This window comes from Microcaecilia unicolor, chromosome 10 (genome assembly GCF_901765095.1).
Source record: "Microcaecilia unicolor chromosome 10, aMicUni1.1, whole genome shotgun sequence".
Taxonomy (NCBI): Eukaryota; Metazoa; Chordata; class Amphibia; order Gymnophiona; family Siphonopidae; genus Microcaecilia; species Microcaecilia unicolor.
The window spans coordinates 178975005-178992044 of record NC_044040.1 but is presented as its reverse complement, the minus strand read 5'-3'; the positions used below and the strand labels follow the sequence as shown (position 1 = coordinate 178992044).

Genomic DNA, 17040 nt, shown 5'->3' with positions numbered 1-17040 from the left:
AGATGCATGAACCACCAGTTCTAATGATGGTGCAATAGGCTGAGCTAGCTATCTAATAATTGAGGAGGAGCAAGGACCCACCACTGACTTTGTTGGAGTCAAAGCTCGAACAATAGCCTCCACATCTTTCTCTTGCATCTCTTGAAATTGTATCCAACATATATCTATCAATTGGACATCCTCATTATCAACCTGTTCTATTTCACCACCCAAACGTTGGTCCAAAACCTATTTTATGCACCAAATATCATGCAAAATCACCAGCATCAGGTCCTTTATAATCCTCCCCACCTACTTCTTCCTTACTCAAATAGTCTGAAATAACTTATATACTTGAATATAAACCAAGAACATTTTTTGCTTAAAGGGGGGGGGGGGGGGAACGTTAACTTATAAACTGATGGTTTATATTCAAGTACTGGTTATCCTCTGTCTCTTTTCTTCCCTCTTCCCCCTGTGGCATCTGGCATGCCTGCTGTGGTGTCCTGCCGCAGCTGGCTCTGCCCCTAGTCCTCTCAACTGGAAATGCTTACTCCCTCCTTCCCCCCCCCAGGACTTACCATAGGCCCCTTTCACGGTCCTTCCTTAAATCCCTGGTGGTCCAGTGGTGGACTGGGGCAGGAGCGATCCTCCTATGTTCCTGCTCGTGCAGTCTCCATAGTGAAAACGGCTGCTGCAGGTTTCAGGGGGCAGTAAACACAGAGATGCTCATTATATTCCTATGGGCGTCTCAGCATTTACCGGCAGATGATTTTTACCGTGAGCTAAAAATGCTAGCGTGGCATTGTAAAAAGCCCCCTTAGCTATTAGAAGTTGCAAAGACGGTATACATCTCCTGGTTTGTCAGGATGTTTTCTCTTTTTTGGAATGAAATATAGGGCACACACTTATTTAAAGAGCCATTTTAAGTTTGGGGTAATACTGATCACATTTTCTTGTTTTTGGCTACACGGAATTGAAAAATTGTTATATATGAAACATTGCCATGATAGTTTAAGGGTTCTTTATCACATTTTACTAAAGTGTTGCACTTACCACATGGTAAGTGCCCAAATTAGATCATTCAAAATGTTCTATTATAAATTTGAAAGAACTACATTGTACCACTAGATGTCTCTGTTACAATCAACAATTAATAGAGCGTTACCTATTTTTGTAAGTTATTTTTTTAAAAATGTGTTCTCTTCCCTATTCTATAGCTATGACTATGTGGTTGAAAACAAAATTACATGGATGATACTTAATTGCTATGTTTAAAAAATGGTCATATTTAAGTCTGAATCATTAGAAAAGAAATACACAAATTTATTTAGTTTACATGTCATAGTGGATGACAACAGAAAAAGACAAATTGCCCTATCCAGTCTTCCAGTTTACCCAGTTTTGGGGAGCAGTTATCAAGCAGCAATAGGCCACTAACCCACATTATTTGCCCTTTAATGCATCCTAAAGGGCACTAATGCTGGTTTCAGTGCCCTAACACAGTGATAATTAAATCACCCCACATTACATAGTAATGAGATGCAAAACGTGCAAATGAATGTAAAGCAGCATACTACTACTATGTAAACACTATACCGTGGCTTGTGGTGTGCACATCAGAAGCCATGATATAGCCAGTAAATTAACCCCAGCTAGGGGTTGCCAGCAGTGCCATTTTGGAAGAAGGCACCAGCAAGAGCAGGAGAGACTGGGGGGGGGAGGGGGTGCTCCTTTCTGTACCACTAGACACCGGGGGGGGGGGGGGGAGGGGATATTCAGTCAGTGTTTTGCTGAACACTGCCGGCGATATGCCCACAAATTAAATGCCAGGCCATATCCGGGCTTCAGCATTGAATTTCCTGGTGAGCTGGGGCAGGAGTGATTCTCCTATGTCCCTGCCCGTGTAGTCTCCATAGTGAAAATGGCTGCCGCGAGTTTCAGCGGGCAGTAAACGCTGGGATGCCCATTATATTCCTATGGGTGTCTCAGTGTTTACTGCCAGCTGATTTTTACCTTGAGCTAAAAATGCTAGCGTGGCTTTGCAAAGACAGTGTACATCTCCTGGTCTGTTAAGTGCGACATTCAGTCCCTAACCGGCTATGGGACACTACATAAAGATAGGACTGACTTATGTGGTCCTATTTATGCAGTTACCCTGGCCATTTAAGTGCTGAATGACTATGTCCTGTCTTAAGATTTCTTGATTCAGTTTTCATTTTATGCTGCTCTTATTGTAAACTTGTAGAGTCTTCTGTATTTTTATATTTTCCCTCACAAATTATGCAAACATTTTCAGCATCCTACCACAGTAAAGATAACAGAAGGTGTCTCAAGGGTCATTATGAGCACACTTTCACTGCAGCCAGCAGGTACTGCCATAAGAGCACTTCCTGTCTCAACCCTGCTCTGAGGGATGATGATTTGAACCTCAAGTCCCTGCCTTTATACTGAAGATGAATTATTCAGTGGAACAGCTTTAAAGTAGCAATATCAGCTAGAATTTCAGCTTGCTTCTCTCCAGGTTTCATTTGTGTCTTTTTGCAGCTTATTCACATACTCTCTTCCTTTTTAAACATGGTATATGTGAAACCCTGTTTTGCATAGGACACAGAGGTAGAAATTGGAATGTTCAGTTACCCACAGTATTTTACAAAAAGCTTTGCCCAACTTGGAGCCTTCTGTAAAATACCTATAAAGGACACTGGGAAATACACATGTATTTCTTGGCACAAACAGTAGCGATTTCAAGAAATTACACGTGCAGAAAAAGAGTGGCTTCTTCTATGAATTATTGCATATCGAAGAATTGATTTTTTGCTATTTTCATTCACAGAAGTCAGGAATTATCTGGGGGAATTCTATAAATGAAGCCTGAAGTTGAGCACAAGTTAGGCATCTATCTTTCGGCACATAAGCAAATTCTAATGGATGCACGGGGAAGAAACGAAACTGAAATGCCAGATTGGTGTGAAAGTTGACTTATGCACCCAGTTATAGAATAGTGCCTAAAAGTGTTTTCATATATAACTGCAAAGGGGGTGTGGCCATAGGAGGGGCCAGAGCACCCTTTATTGAACAGTGCTGGATGTCATTTACTGAATCCAGCCTTATAAGAGCCATATTCTAGACACACACACATACATATATATGTATAGCCAGTTAAGAAGCAAAGCCCAACTACTCCCTTGATCACTCATTTCAAGCTCTGGCACAAAAAAGGGCACTTCGTACAACTGCATGCACACCTCACAGGTACAAATACTGATGGGGAAATTTTTGGAATTATATATGTATATCCCATTGTAAAGTGCACATACTTTTGATTTGCCCAAACAAACCTCCATTAAACAGTTTCCTTCTGAGTCATCTCCTCAGGTAAATGGTAGAATTCTGAAATCTTCATTTACACATGCATGCAATCTATGGGCCCTGTTTACTACGGCGCGCTAGTGTTTTTAGCTCGCGCTAAAAATTAGCATGTGCTAACCGTGTAGACATCCATAGGAACATTATTTTTTATTTTGTCACATTTATACCCCACATTTTCCCACATGTTTGCAGGCTCAATGTGGCTCACATTAAACTGAGAAGGCAATCGCCAACCCGGTTATTAATCAATTACAATATATTGTGGTAAACAGAGAGTGTAGAACAAGTTGAAAGGAGGGAAAAGGGAAAGAATAAAAGAGTCCAAAATAGTCCATTAATGTATTGCTTTGGAGGACTATAGGATTTATGTTGGATCCTGGGAGTAGGCTTTCTTGAATAAGCCGGTCTTGAGTAATTTCCTAAAGTTAAGATGATTTTGGGTAGTTTTGACAGCTTTTGGTAAAGCATTCCATAATTGGGTGCTGATAAAGGAAAAGGAGGTAGCGCAAGTAGATTTATCCTTCAGGCTGTTGCAAGTAGGATAATGGAGGTTTAGGAATGAACGGGATGTTCTTGATGTATTCCTAGAAGGAAGGTTGATTAGGTTATTCATGTATCCTGGGACTTCTCCATAAAGAATTTTGTAGACTAGGGCACAAATTTTGAAGTTAATTCTTTCCTTTATTGGGAGCCAGTGTAATTTTTCTTGAAGGGGCTTAGAATTTTCAAATTTGGATTTACCAAAAACTGTATTTTGGGCAGTCTGAAGTCTCTTAACAAGTTATTCTTTGCATCCAGCATATATTCCATTACAGTAGTCTAGGTGACTTAATACCATTGATTGAACTAGGTGTCGAAAAACTTCTCTAGGAAAGAAAGGTTTTATCCGCGTCTACACAGTTAGCGTGCGCTAATGCTTAGTGTGCACTAAAAACGCTAACGTGCCTCTAGAGCAGCTTAGTAAACAGGGCCCTATATGTGTAAATGCCAAGATTTACAGGGCTTCTAAAATAACTTTTTTCACAACTTATGTCAGCACCTTTTTAAAATAGACGTGCAGGATTTACGGTAACAATACTCATTAATAGGGCTGTTTGTGTCTTTTATGAACTAACATAATTGTAATCAGAAGGTTAAAGTAACTTCAGGGGTGTTGAAACATTAAAAAACAAAAACAAATGCTGTAAGTTTGAATTGATAATGGCTGATTACATTTTGCATGAGGAGTAACAAGGGCATATCTTTCTTATAAATTAGCGATCTAGAACCATATAGGAAAGGGTTTCTCAACCCAGTCCTCAGGACACACTCAGCCAATCAGATTTTCAGGATACCCACAATGAATCTTTATGATAGATGTATATACCACGGAAGTAGTGCATGCAAATTTCTCTCATGCATATTTATTTTGGATATTCTGAAAACCTGACTTGCTAGGTGTGTTCCGAGGATTGAGTTGAGAACCCCTTATCTAGAGGATGCTTGGGATGGATTTTGAATTTTAAAAATAATACTTGCCTTTTCCAAATCTAAGCTCCAGAAGAGTTGTATGTTCAAGGGCATGAGCTAGTTCCCAATACAAACTGGCTTACAATCTTGTTGTACGTGAAGCAATATAAGATGAAGTGATTTGGCCAAGATCACAAGGAGTGTCTGTGAGAGAGGCTTCTACTGATCACTAAGGGGGTCTTTACTAAAGCTTAACTCGAGTTATCTGCAGCAGGGCCCATGTTATTCCTACGGGCCCTTCTGCAGATAACTCGAGCTAAGCTTTAGTAAAAGACCCCTAAGGTACCCCTCCGCACTGGTTGAAAGGTAACTCTCCCCTTTATCTCAATATCATTTTATATTGCTTAAAAGTATTAAGATGAAAATCTGTAGTACATTTACCCTGTTTACTAGGCTGTGCTAGTGGCTGCCGCACGGCAGTGCTGACACAGCCCATTCAAAGTGAATGGGCTATGCCGGCATTAGCACACGGCAGCCGCTAGCATGGCTTATTAAATGGGGGGGGGGGGGGGTTAGATTAGTACACTAAAATGACTATAGAGCACTGGGACTATGGGTGAAGAAGGTGGGGACATAGAAGGTATAAACTGTATAATGTTTGTGTGCAGAGAACTTATTCAAACAAGCGGTAACACTAAGGAAGGAATTCATCAGGCAGTGTTAGGGCCTTAACACACTCATTAAGGGAATTCATGCACACTAAATGTTAAGAAGCCTACAGGTATAAAATGGGATCCGTAGAATTTAGTGTGTGTTAATTCCCTTAACATGCATTAAGACCCTAACGCCCGCGTGAAGGACCTAACACTGGTTGATGAAGTCCCCCCCCCCCTAAATGTTTTTTGTTCCAGGAAAATGGCTGTCTTTGCTGGTAGGTATCATGAGATTATCACTCCTACAAGGACAAGTAAACATAACAGAACATCTCCATGCCTAGTAATACCCACCCCAAAGAGGAGGGTGTTGGACAGGTAGCTGTCACAAAATGAAGTTGAGAGGCCAGTGACCACATGTTCTATTAGTGACATGTAAATCCAGATGGAATTGAAAAAAAATGTGATATATATAGTAAATTCCGCACTGTGAAAAAAATATCCTAATATGGTATTTATTATGGGAAAACACAACTGTACGGTGTTAGTGGAAGGTGACACACATCACTGAATAGCATTAGTGGCAGAGGGCAAGAACCAATCATGGGACATTCATGTTGTATACCATAGAATATTCTCTGCCTGCATTTCTACTATTCAGATATAAGAAAAATCATACCACAGTTGGAAAATATAAAGCAATGTACCCTGCAGACAAATGGGCACATGTGAACATTTTTAAAAGTGGCCCCCCACCTAATTCGATGTACTCATGAAAAATCAAATCAGTCTGACAAACCTCCTACAAAACAAGTGCCGTATTCTCAGTTTAACATACAGTAGATTGGCAGCAATCTGGGGATTTCCTTGGATAAGTAGATTTCCCCTAAAGCTCTGAAGCAGAAATGCTACATATTTTTTGAGGTGGGTTTCAAAATATTTGTTCTTTTCATTGAGCTCTAACGAGGCTGCGACTTTGTTTTAGTTTAACCTCAAATACTAACCTACAACTACTACAACAACATTAAGATGGGATAGGGAATATGGGCCCTATTCAACGTCTGAAGGTAGCCCAAAGTAATCAACCAGACTGACCAATTCAGTATTTCTTAGGAGAATTCCTTCCATGTGGAGGATTCTCAATGGCCTTCAGCTTTGAACTGAAGCTCATATATTTTGAAAGTGCTTGACAAATACTAATTGGTCACTTCAGATTGATAGATTTTCATCTTGTTTTTACCAAATCATTTTGTTAATAATATTTCAGTGCATTCCAGATTAGACGCTCTACAGTGACACAGAGGGGCCAAAGTTCTGTGCCATGATGAGCGCAAAGTTATCTGGAGAAAGATATCCAATTAAATGGGTCTTTTACTAAGGTGCACTAGTATTTTTAGCTCGTGCTAAAAATCAGCTGGCACTAAATGCCAAGATGCCCATAAGAATATAATGGGTTTCTCAGCATGTAGCTCCAGCTGATTTTTAGCGTGAACTAAAAATGCTAGTGCACTTTAGTAAAAAAAACAAAAACCTAAATTTGGGAAATAACTCTGGCATAACCAAAGTCAGGTAGATGTAGTCAGCTGGATAGCACTGATTCAGCAGCACCTGGTTAAACAGAAGCTATACTCCCAGATAAATTTTGTCTGGCAAAGAGGTCCTTTTTACTAAGGCGTGCTAATAGATTTAGCGCACACTAATAATTAGCATGTGCTAAATAATAAGATGCCAATAGGAATATAATGCACAACTCGCCCATTTATATTCAGAACTGTTTCATAATATCTGCTTGTATACTATTACTATGTCTTATTATCATCATGCTGACCAAGATCCTTCTGTAATACTAAATGTTTATTTTCTAGCATTCTTCCACTACTCATGATGTATTGTAAGCCACTTTGAGCCTGCAAAGAGGTGGGAAAATGTGGGATACAAATGCAACAAATAATAATAATGGGCAGCTTATCATTTAGCGTGCACTAAATCTGTTAGTGTGCCTTAGTAATAGGACCCCAAAATGTATGCGGTTTGCAAGTGGGAATTTTAAAAGGCCAGGTTTTAGCCAGGTAATTGCTGAATGTCACCCTGATAAATCTTTTGAATTTTGGTCTCATAATAAGCAGTCTCTAATCCTTTGATCTATCAAGACACACAGCTCATACAATGAAAAATAAAAAGAGGCCTTGAGTTAGACAGTAAGGCCATGACTGAAAGGATTTAAAGTTGGTGAAATTATTTTTTTTTTTGGGGGGGGGGGAGGCGGGGAGCGTAACTTTAATTGAGGAAAGCCATAGAGAATTACTACTTTACCTAACTGGTTAATCAGTAAAGAATTGAATCTTGCTCTAGACATATTGGGCCCCTTTTACCAAGCTGTGGCAAAAAGGTGCCTGATCTGGCATTGCACATGTTTTTGATGCGAGCCGAGGCTCCCTTTTACTGCAGCGAGTAAAAGGGTAGGGTTTTTTTTCAGCAGGAAATGGCTGTGTGGCAAGTAAAGCACTTGCCGTATGGCCATTTCAAGGAGGGAGCCCTTACTGCCATCCATTGAGGTGGCAGTAAGGGCTCCCACACTAACTCGGTGGTAACTGGGCAGTGCTGGCACTGCCTGACTACCACCGGGTACAGACTGGTGCAACAAAAATAAATATATTTTTTGTAGCACCGGACATGACGGCACGCTGGGGGTAGGAAGTGCCACTGGACTGTTGTGGTAGCCCAGTGGTACTTCCTGTTTAGTGAGCAGTAAGCCCACATTGGGCTTATCACCACTTTTAAAAGGGGCCCAATCTGTATAGGAAAACAGAGCACATGCTGAGTGGCCCTCTATCGTTCCTGGTCTAATTCTTCTAAAACCACATCAGGCAAACATCTATGGTATCAACTACCTGGAAAGATAAGAGAAGTGCTGGACAATCAAGACAGAAAAAAATAGAACACGTGTCTTTTTAGTTTAGAAAAGATACACGTGTGTGTAAAATAAAAAGCATACATACTAATATATAATATATATTACATTTCTAGAGTGGTTTGAAAAAAAAATCAAAATTATGCATGACTATCAGGCTTATTATCGAAAGAGGACGCCCATCTTTCGACACAAATCGCAAGATGGGCATCCTTCTCACAGGGTCACCCAAATCGGCATAATCGAAAGCCAATTTTGGGCATCCTCAACTGCTTTGTCGCGGGGACAACCAAAATTCACGGGGGCATGTCGGAGGCATAGCGAAGGCAGGACTGGGGCATGCCTAACACATGGGTGTCTTCGACCGATAATGGAAAAAAGAAGGGTGTCCCTGACGAACACTTGGACGACTTTACCTGGTCCTTTTTTCCTTACGACCAAGCCACAAAAATGTGCCCTAAATGACTTGATGACCACAGGAGGGAAATCAGGGATGACCTTCCCTTACTCCCCCAAGTGGTCACTAACCCCCTTCCACCCTTAAAAATAATATTTTTAAAATATTTTTCCAGCCTCTATGCCAGCCTCAAATATCATACCCAGCTCCATGACAGCAGTATGCAGGTCCCTGGAGCAGTTTTAGTGGGTGCAGTGCACTTCACGCAGGTGGACCCAGCCCCATCCCTCTAAACCCCACCAGAAACCCACTATACCCACATCTAGGTGCCCCCCTTTACCCGTAAGGGCTATGGTAGTGGTGTACAGTTGTGGGGAGTGGGTTTTGGGGGGATTTGGGGGGATTTGGGGGGCTCAGCACACAAGGTAAGGGAGCTATGTACCTGGGAGCAATTTATGAAGTGCACTGCAGTGCCCCATAGGGTGCCCGGTTGGTGTCCTGGCATGTCAGGGGGGCCAGTGCACTACGAATGCTGGCTCCTCTCACGACCAAAGGGCTTGCATTTGGTTGTTTCTGAGATGGGCGTCCTCAGTTTCCATTATGGCCGAAAATCAGGGACGACCATCTCTATGGTTGACCTAAATTTCGCGATTTGAGCGTCTTCAACTGTATTATCAAAACAAAAGATGGACGCCCATCTTGTTTCAATAATACGGGTTTCCCCGCCCCTTCGCCAGGACATCCTGCAAGGACGACCTCAGGAAAACTTGGGCACCCCTTTCGATTATGCCCCTCTATGCATCAGTTTTTTTATAGCATGGTCAGAAGCTTCAAGGAGCAAGAAAGTAATTTTAATAATTCTAGATTAATCAGTAATGAAATTTCACTTTTTGAGTTAAAGTTAACAGTAAGTAAGTAAGAAGTAATTTAAAGACTATTTTTAAATTATGACCAACTGGATGTTTTTTGACTTTAGAAAATATTGCATGGCAATATGGCACGCTTTAGAAGATTTTGACCCCTTTCATTACATCCTAAACCTTAGGGCTTAGATCTCACTCCCTTCAATATATTAATAGTTTACACTGAAATACGAAATACTTTCACGTAGCCTCATGTGACAAGAGGCCATTTATGATGGAATAATCTTCAGTGAGGCTTGTCAGAAGACATGTTACACAGCACAAGACTGAAAGGAATAAACATTCAAAACTTTGTGGTGCAACTGGGGAAGGGATCTTGAATTTAGCTCAGAACTTTTTTCAGCAGTAGCATTTCGATACAGTAGGAATTTTCCTGTCCCCAGGGGGCTTACAATCTAAGGGGCCCTTTTACTAAAGCTTAGCGCATGCTAATAGAGTGCGCTAAATACTAAGAAGCTTATAGGTATAAAATGGGCTTTAGTAGAAAAGGTCCCTAAGTTTGTATCTGATACTATGAAAGCTTAAGAGTTTTGCTCAAGATCTCTGGCTCAGCCCACTGCTCTAACCATTAGGAGGGAGGAGGAGGAGGGAGGAGGAGGGAGAGGGAGGGAGGAGGAGGAGGATTATTAGGGTACCAGGATCCTCACCCAACTTTGGGTGTAAGGATTTACTCCAACTGAAACCTTTTATAAATCTTGGCATGTAAATTGGGCGCAGATATCCAGAACTCAGTAATACTGCACACATATGTATGATGGTCTATACATATATTACATAGTTTATTAGTTAATATTTGGGTAGATTTTGATTGTTGATATTTCATTTTCAACTTGAAGATCAACCAAATTTTGTCTTTATAAAAAGGGTGTAAATAGGTGTTTTTAAAATCTCCTTTGTATGCAATGATAACACACATTACAATATGAGTCAACCCTTAACCTGTTCAATGCTCTTCCCAAGGCCATGCCCCCTTTGGAGTTACGCGTTATGGGGATTTTTTAGAAAGCATCGGTAAGCCCAACATGGACTGACCGACTGCTAAATCGGGACTACTAAAAGACCAACAGTCACTGGCGATAGTACTGCCCTGAGCGTGCGCCATTTCTGGGGGAAAAAGAACCCCCCTCCCCTGGAAATGGCTTTTGTGGTGGTAACCCAGTGGTAAATGGGCATTGCCGCACGCTACCCAGTTACTGCGGGAGCCCTTATTTCCACCTCAATGGGTGGCAGTAAGGGTTCCTCCCTCGCATGGCCACGTGGTAAGAGTTCTCTTACAGCTTGGCCATGTTTGTCTGGGGGCTTTTTACCTGCTGCGGCAAAAGGGCCCTGGTGCATGGGAAAAACAGCCCCTGCCGCAAGCACAGGGCCCTTTTTCCTGCAGCTTGCTAAAAGGACTCCTATAAGATTTGTGGACCTTTATAGAATGGCACTTAGCAAGATTGCGTTTGCAAAATCCAATTTGTTGCCAATTAACATCAATAATTGATTGCTAGCATCCAATTAGCGCTAATTGGCTCGTTAGCCAATTTAGTTAAGCACGCATTTCAGAATGGTGTGCAATTTTGCATGCTATTTATAGAAATCTCCTGAAAATGGGCTTTTAAAGCATGTTAGTGCAGAGTTTTGAGATGCTAAAGAATGTAAAGCCTTAGCGATAGGCAAATTACAGGGATCATTTTTCAAAGTGTTTTCTGTGTGTAAAGCATTGATTTATATGCAGAAAATAGCTATTACAAAACTGCATGGCCACATATCTGCATTACAAGTACCTGTACCAACAAAGGTACATGTGCAAAATACGTAGCCTTTCATGGGGTGTAGTTTGGGTGGAGCTGAGGCAAAAGTGTGATACTCGAGTAAGTTATAAAATACATGTGTGCATACATACAGCGCATGCACACATTTAGATCTTCTTTGGAGCAGGTGAAAAAATGTGTATATGCCATTATGGCTTTAAGAGCCTGTTTGACACAGATACCTATGTTGTCTTTATAAAATATCAACAATTAAAACCCACACAAACATGAACGAATAAATTATATAGGGGTTCTTTTTCAAAACAAGAAAACGTCCAAAAAGTGGCACAAAGCAGCAAAATCATCCAAATTGCTATTTTTGAAGCCCACCCCCAAATGTGTTTAAAGAAACAGTACATACTAGCCTCTGTGACAGCTTCAGATGTTATGGCCAGTCCAATTTGAACAGCAAGCTGGAGTAGCCTAGTGGTTGGTGTGTAGTGCACCTTAGAGAAGGTGACCCAAGCCTATATCTTACTCTAACTGGTAAAAGTGTGAGCCCTCCAAAACTCTACTGTACCCACGTATAAGTGACACCTGCAGACATAAGGGCTATTGTAAGGTTGTACAGTTGGGTACAGTAGGTTTTTGGTAGGTTTTGGAGAGCTCACCAAGGGGGTAATGGTGGTGAGACGTGTACCTGAAATGTTTTATGTGAACTCCATTGCCCCAAGTAAGCCGCATTGAGCCTGCCATGAGTGGGAAAGCGTGGGGTACAAATGTAACAAAAAAAAAAAAAAACCAACTTCACTGCAGGGCCCCTAGGGTATCCCACTGCTCTGCTGGGATGTCTTTGTGGCCAGTCTACTAAGAATGCTGGTCCTCCTATACATCCCAATGGCTTGTTTTAATGTGTTTTTCCTTTGAATGTTTTTTTCCCCCCAAAAATGGTCCAAAAAGATAGACGCACTGAACACAAAAATATCTAGCAAATGGCCATTTTCAAAAAACAAAAAGTTGGACATTTTTCTGGTTTGAAAATGGCCATTTTCACTACTGCATTTTTGGACATTTTCTGTAAAACATCCAAAATCAGATTTAGATGTCATATCGAAAATGCCCTTCTACATATACATATGAAGTTTTTTTTTTTTTTTTAACAGATTTGGGATAATTATTTTTGAGAACTTGCTTGACTGATTGAAAACTTTTATTTTAGCAGAGAACCTATGATTATACTTTGGAAACCTTTATAAAAAATAAACAGGAAAGATCCTTTGTATGATGGTCCATATATATTACATAATTTATTAGTTGATATTTGGGTGGATTTTGATTGTTGATATTACATGCACCACCTGAAGTTCAACTACATTTTGTTTTGTCTTTATAAAATGGGTGTAAATAGGTGGGGTTTTTTTTGGACTCTTCCTTATATGTAATGATAACACATTAAAATACGAGTCATCCCCTAATTTCTTGTATCTCTTCTCTTGCTAATTTTCATGTAATAATAAGTATGCTAGCAACCTGTTTAGACAAATTTCAAGTAGGATCCTGGTCTGTGATCATGTGTCAGGACGTTTTCTGGCTGAAAAATTTGTCTAAGAATAGTTTTTGGGAAGCTCACCATAACAGGCTAAAATGATACTCTGGACTGAGCAAAAAAGTAATTTTCCTCTTAGTCATACTATTAAGTGCAATTAGTTTTGGTATGTTCTCGGCATCCATATTGCCAACACATCCTTGCTATGCTTGTTTTTAAGGGATGTTTTCATGAAATGAGATTTTGCTAAGATAGCTGTTATGTAATGAGACTTTTAGCTGTATTGTGTGGAAGCTCTTCAGAGACTGTCCTGTCTATTTCATGATGAGGATCACTTGGTATGTAGATTAAGACCTAAGGCTAGGTTTACTAAGTGGTGCTATGGGGGCGTTAGCGTTTTTAATGCGCATAAATGGTTTACACGTGTTAAACGCTAACGTACCCATAGAAATGTATAGGCGCGTTAGCGTTTAACACGCCTTAAATTTACAGGTGTGTTAAAAACACTAATGTACCTTAATAAACATACCCCCTAATGTGATATTTACTCACCACTCTTATTTTAAAAAAATACATATTATTAAGATTTAGTTCACGCCTTTTCACTAGTAATTCAGGGCATAGGAGCCAGATCTGTGAAGTTGAGCACTCCCAATATTAAGTAAGCTCCTTCACTGTGGGGGGTCCCTTTACAAAGGCATGATAGCATTTTTAGCGTGTGCTAAAAATAAGCATGCACTAAACGTTACAGACGCCCATAGAAATATATAGGCATCTCTAACATTGTGCATGCTTATTTTTTAGCGCGTGCTAAAAACGCTAGTGTGCCTTTGTAAAAGGACCCCTGTGTTTGGCATTCCAAACCATTTTGAAATGCTAGCGCCTATGGTTCAAGGAACATTACAGTCAGGTAGAATAAGTATTTTTCTGTCTCCTAAGAGATGCTACTGTGTTACCACTCACTACCATACATTAAGTTGCATTATTTATCACAAGTTGCATTTTATGCAATGGGACCTATTTACTAATAACACATATCCGTTGCATTAGGTGCTTGAATATGGTAGAGCACTTTATCAAACCTAGTCCTAAATCTGTAACTGAGGGAATGGAGGGTTAAGAGATTTGCTCATGGCCAATGGGGAGTGTCAGCGGGCTATGAAAAATGTGTTTTATTAAAAAGCTATATATTCTGTTGCAGAGCTGTTTCTCTCTATCTATGCCCCTGTGTTTCAGTTTAAAAGAGCTTTGAAATCTGAAGCACTCGGAAATTCTTCACCAGTAGTTTGGGGGGACCAAAATCTTTGCATGACACACCACATATGGAAACTGTTCTCCCTCTTCCCACTGGATCCATAGTTCCTAGAATTTTCTGCAAGGTTCTGTAATAAATCTGAATTATATATAGAAAAATGTATTAACATGAAAAAAAGGCTTTTTGTTACTTTATAGGACTTTTATTTTACTTCCTTTCTGTGAAAAGAGTTCATTAAACCTTTCCCAATAGATAAAGGGCTCTTTCTGGCCATTCTGTAAGGAATAAAGGACCTCACTGAAAAGTACAACGCTCTTAATCTATAGATTTAAGCTACCAAGGTAGTTTGTCTCCAAGGAAAAAGTGATTTTTTTTGCTAGACCTGGTACACACTGTAGCTCAAAATAAATAGGGAGCTCCAATCAAACTACCTTTGCTATTGCGTTAACTTATCTGAAACCCTATATTCATTTAGCAGGAACAATACAGGACAGAAACTGCACTTACTGAACAACTGACCGTTATGGAAGTAGGATTAAAGAACATAAAGTCACTGAGAAGAAGCTGTAGGCGATAGCATTTTAATGGCTTGATGTGAATAACACTCAACAGCTGTGCTCCATCAGGAGAGTGCTGACTTGGTGAAGTGAACATAACTCCCCAAAACTGGCCACAAATGTATTTAGTATAATGAAAATGTAGTTCATACTTTCTGTTTTTGTTGACTTATTTCTATATGCATGGCTGACACAATACTGCATTCTTGCATTATTTTCTTATTTTGGAATCTTTGCAAATTAATATTCCTTTCATTTTGACTAATATAAGATTGTTCTAAAGATATTGTAATACGCAAGTTCTCAGGACCTTTAGTTCCTTTCCAGATCTTTCCATGACTGATATAACTAATATAACTCTAAAACACCCTATGTCTACAGAATTTCCAAATAGCTGTATGATTTAAAGGTACACAATCACTGTCGTGGATGAAGCCACCTTTTGAAGATTTTTGTTTCTAGAAATAAAAAAGTTAGTCCAATAACACGTCACCTACATTTGTAGTTAGCTCTTAAGTTAGGTTGTCTTCATCAAGTAACCTACAGTCTTTTTATAAGAAATTGAAAATTTTATTTTCTTCACTGATTGGGTAGAGAGTTTCTTGCATTTGTCTAGATTAAAATGCAATGCAATGCGAAGAGTTACCACTGTTAGCTGCTTTGAATGAAATTTTTTATTTGCATGAGTGGCATATAAAATGTTACATGTAAATTAAAAAAAGTGAATACATTTATTTGATCTGTATCTCCTGTGGAACAATAGAGCAATCACACAATCTTATTCAAATTTCCTCCTGAAATAGTTTTACAGATATGATTGCTTAGGTCAATAATAGTTATTGCCATTTTTGAGCGCTTGGAGTAACACTTTATGTATTGTATAATGAAAAATAAAAACGTTTAGTGATTACAACGAACCTAACAGAGGAAAAAGGAAACAGTTAATACAATAGCAATCTCTGCTAATCCTGCAAAAAGTAATAGTGGTGATAGTCACATCTTTTCATGAGGATCAAAAACTAAGCAGATCGAAAAAGTCCGAGGGAAGAAATGAAACTTCCAAAACTTACTGCTGATTCTGGAAAGAAGCTGGGTTGACAGCAGCCAAAGCGCTGGGTCTGCAATCACAGCGGTGCCTCTCTGGTCTGTATACACAGCTGCAACCTCTGTTTCTCTCTCATACTCTCGCTGATTAATGAAGAGGGGGGCTGTGCAGAATCTCAGAAGGGAGGCTCTGTCCAGTCCTTTTTTAAACCTGTCATGTGTTATATTGCTTCAGGCCAGCCATACAACATTTTTATAGCACCGGGTGCTTGCTGCGTGGCTTTATTTCCCAGGAATCATGCTCAACTGGGGTGTTAATTTGTGCCTCCTTTGGCAGGGGGACATACTAATCTAACTAGCCCCCGTCCTCTACACTGCCCCCCTCCTTCTCCTCAAACTGCCGATTGGCACTCAGGCACTTTTCATTAATGAACTGCGTCACCTATTGTAATTAGATTTTTTTTTTCATAGCACAGCCGAGGCAGGAAATTGGTCCTGAAAACTTGCCCCCATCTTGGAGAAAGGGGTTGATACATTATGTATCTCTTTATTTGGTCTTCTGTGCAAATCAAGGGCTCCTTTTCACTTCCCCATTTAAGCCACAGCAGGAAAGTGAACGCTACTAATGGTCTGTAATTGCTGATTTCTGAGATAAACAACGTTATCATACCCCGGCTGTATTACCTCTTGCTGACGGAAACCTGTTGAACGTATCTAATTTAAATTTACACTTCTACAGGGAAGTGAGAAGACAATATCATTAACTTATGCAGATTATGAAATCCAAAGAAACATTCAAATTATGAATTAACAGGAAGAAAAACACTTAAAAAAATTCTATTAAGTTAATGAAGCATGGCATTTTATCCTTGACAGGTAAAGAGTATTAATGATTTACAATAAACTCACATTTTTAAAATTAAAATTATGAAAACAATTTATAGACACTGAATTATTAAGCAATAGTCCTGCTGGATTAGGCATTATGGGGGCGATTCTATATATGGCGCCTAAAAAAATAAAATTGGCACCAAAATCAGTGCCAACTAAGCATCAATCTATATAAATGAGAACGGACGACTCACCCGCAAATGCGCAGTAGAGACCGAATGTTGAGAGAGCAAAAGTCCAAGCCCCGCCTCCACCAGCAGTAGAGCCCAATAGGGAGGAGGTCTTGGACATGGGCATGGAAATCGGAGGAGGAGGGAGGGACGGAGG

At 39.9% G+C, this 17040-nt stretch overlaps 1 protein-coding gene across 2 annotated transcripts in view; it reads right to left on the bottom strand.

The window, feature by feature from the left end:
• Positions 1-15936, bottom strand: part of AGTR1 (angiotensin II receptor type 1) — a 29989-nt gene extending 14053 nt beyond the window's left edge. Inside the window, exon 1 of one of the 2 annotated variants that reach the window (XM_030217034.1) lies at positions 15849-15936. The gene's annotated coding sequence lies outside the window, so the exon portion shown is untranslated. Of the gene's footprint in view, positions 1-560; positions 619-15848 lie in introns of those variants that run through there. The other variant, XM_030217035.1, reaches the window with a different exon arrangement.
• Between the last annotated feature and the right edge of the window lie 1104 nt (positions 15937-17040).